The 2,539-nt window shown below is 30.6% G+C and overlaps 1 non-coding gene across 1 annotated transcript; it reads right to left on the bottom strand.

The window, feature by feature from the left end:
- On the bottom strand, positions 1,569-1,640 carry TRNAW-CCA. Its single transcript has one exon. It is a non-coding gene; the product is annotated as a tRNA-Trp (tRNA).

Genomic DNA, 2,539 nt, shown 5'->3' with positions numbered 1-2,539 from the left:
ATCTAATATCGGATATATTTGCAAAATATAAAAATATTTTTATTAAAAAATATCAATAATTTTTTTCTATTTTTTAAATATATTTATTTTTAAAATAATATTAAATATATTTTTATTAAATAATAAAATTAAAATAATATAACATATATAATAATTATTAATTAAAATAAAATATAAAAAAAATATTTATTTATTTATTTATTTATTTTTACAAATCCACATATATACAGATAAATCCACAATCCGATCTTATTAGCGCGTGGAACGGATCCGATTTAATAATCGGATCTATATTCGCAGTTTTCATATTAGATTTGAATAAAATGCACACGGATTAGATCCATAAACATTCCTACTAAAAAATAAAGGATCCAATAAGGGAGTGAGAGCGAAGTGGGGGAAGAAAGAGCGTTTGTTTTGTGCCTTGTTTGTGAGTGTGAATGGTGCATTGATCCTTGTTGTACGACTTAGTATTAGTCGTTAAAATCACTAATAACTCCACCTCACAAAGTTTGTGAGACTCTGTGACTCATTTGTTGTTGGTTGGACCCAAAATACCAAAGGGAATGGATGAGTGATGAGTGAGGACTTATGGAGTGGACTCCACGTTGACAATTGACATTCCACCATTTTCCCCTTCCCTCTCTTCTCTCTGTCGTTTTCTTTCCATTTTCAATGTATGTGCTCCTTCTTTTGCTTCCCTCTCTACTAATGTGGCAACAACAAAATATTATTTAGAGCTCTGCCTTTGGCAACAACTTAACACAAAAGAATTGTGTTATGGGATTACAAAATACTATGTATATAGTAAAAATTAGTCATCAAATCAACCGTTATATAAATGTATGTGTTATTTTATACATTTTTAATATATATTTTGTATTTTAATATGATTATATAGCATAATTGTATATAATATTATGCAATATCGTATTAATTGTTTACTTACCTTAAGTAGAGTTCACGTGTATTTGATGGTAAATATTATATATTTGAAGTACATTAAACTTGTATGGATGATACTTACGCATACTAACAATGAATAGTTAATGTTACTTTTAGTCCAAAGACAAATGGAAAGTCATTTTGGTTTCCAAGACTTTTTAAATTTGTTACTTATGGAAGTTTTTTTTTTTTTTTCCATCAAAACCTAATTGCTACAATCAACTATTGAGACCAAAAATAAATGTTAACCTTAATAGCAATTTGGAAGTGAAGGGAGGAAAGGAAGGTATAGGAGTTGAATTTTGGGAATCTAGAGAGTTTAAATTGGGACACACTAGTGAGTAGTGAGTACTAGTCCCCCCCATGATTGAATGATAAGGAAATATAGCATTGATAAGGGTGAGTCTATCGCTGTGGTTGTTGTGGTAAGACTTGGCTGTAAACAACTAACAAATGCGTTGATTGAATCACAAATAAATAGTTTTAAGGACTGAACAAAAATGGAAGGTTGCTGGCAGAGGATAAAATAAATGGCTTTAAAGATTGAACAAGATCGAAGGTTGCTGGCTTTTATATCTCTCAAGAGAAAATGGAAAAAAACAAATATGAGGGACCAAGGGTTTTGAACCCGACGTGAATCGAACACGCAACCTTCTGATCTGGAGTCAGACGCGCTACCATTGCGCCACGGATCCCAGTTGTGTTGTTCTCCATTGTGGAATTTTTATTTATGTTATATATTTATTTTAATTTCTTCTTCTGCCGAAAGAATGCGTTCATCGTATAGTGGGAAAATTTTATACTGGAGAATATCCTTTTTCATTCCTATTGTAAATAAAATGTGTAATGTAAGGTAAAAATATGAATTTTTTTACATTTGCAGTAATTATTATATTTATTTAAAAAAATCTTTTTTTTCTTCCCAACACAAAAATTTTCCCGTATATTTAAGATTTCTCGAAATCTCTAAACAATTGAGACGAGCTTTTCTTTTTGGTAATTAAACGGGCCTAAGAAAAACACAAAACTAAAAAGCTAATCTGATTCTTGAAGATATGTTTTTCGAAAGAGATTCTTGATGATGTTAAAAGGGGGTGATAATGAGACGATCTTTGGGGTTTACAACAAGGTAATGGGCTTCTTACAGAAACAAGGCAATGGGCTAGGACCAATATACATTAGTGGGAGAAGGATATTAAACACATCTTGCCAAGATCAAGCCGAAAAAAACAGACGTTGCTAATGGATTGGTCTTTACACAGACCACAGTGGTGTGTACTGTGTAGGATTGCTACTTTACTCACTTGTAATATGCGAAAATGTAAAAGAATTTTTGTCGACATTTTTTTTATCCACTGGATGTAAATTCATAGGAACAACCAACGATTATTCCCTAACTATGAATTTATGTGTATTTTTCACGTGGAAATTCATCTTTTGATAGATAGGAAATTGGCTTCCAAGCGTGTTACATGTACCATGTTCTTAAGAATCGAATCCGAAAGTATATTAAAATAAGAAAAAGGTTACTTGTACAACACTAATCAATCTTTAATCAGCCTTTAATAATATTTAATTATTTTTTTATTAAGAC

This window comes from Arachis ipaensis, chromosome B06, assembly GCF_000816755.2.
Source record: "Arachis ipaensis cultivar K30076 chromosome B06, Araip1.1, whole genome shotgun sequence".
Classification (NCBI taxonomy): domain Eukaryota; kingdom Viridiplantae; phylum Streptophyta; class Magnoliopsida; order Fabales; family Fabaceae; genus Arachis; species Arachis ipaensis.
Note: the sequence above shows the minus strand (reverse complement) of the source record. Positions and strands in the feature narration are given on the sequence as shown.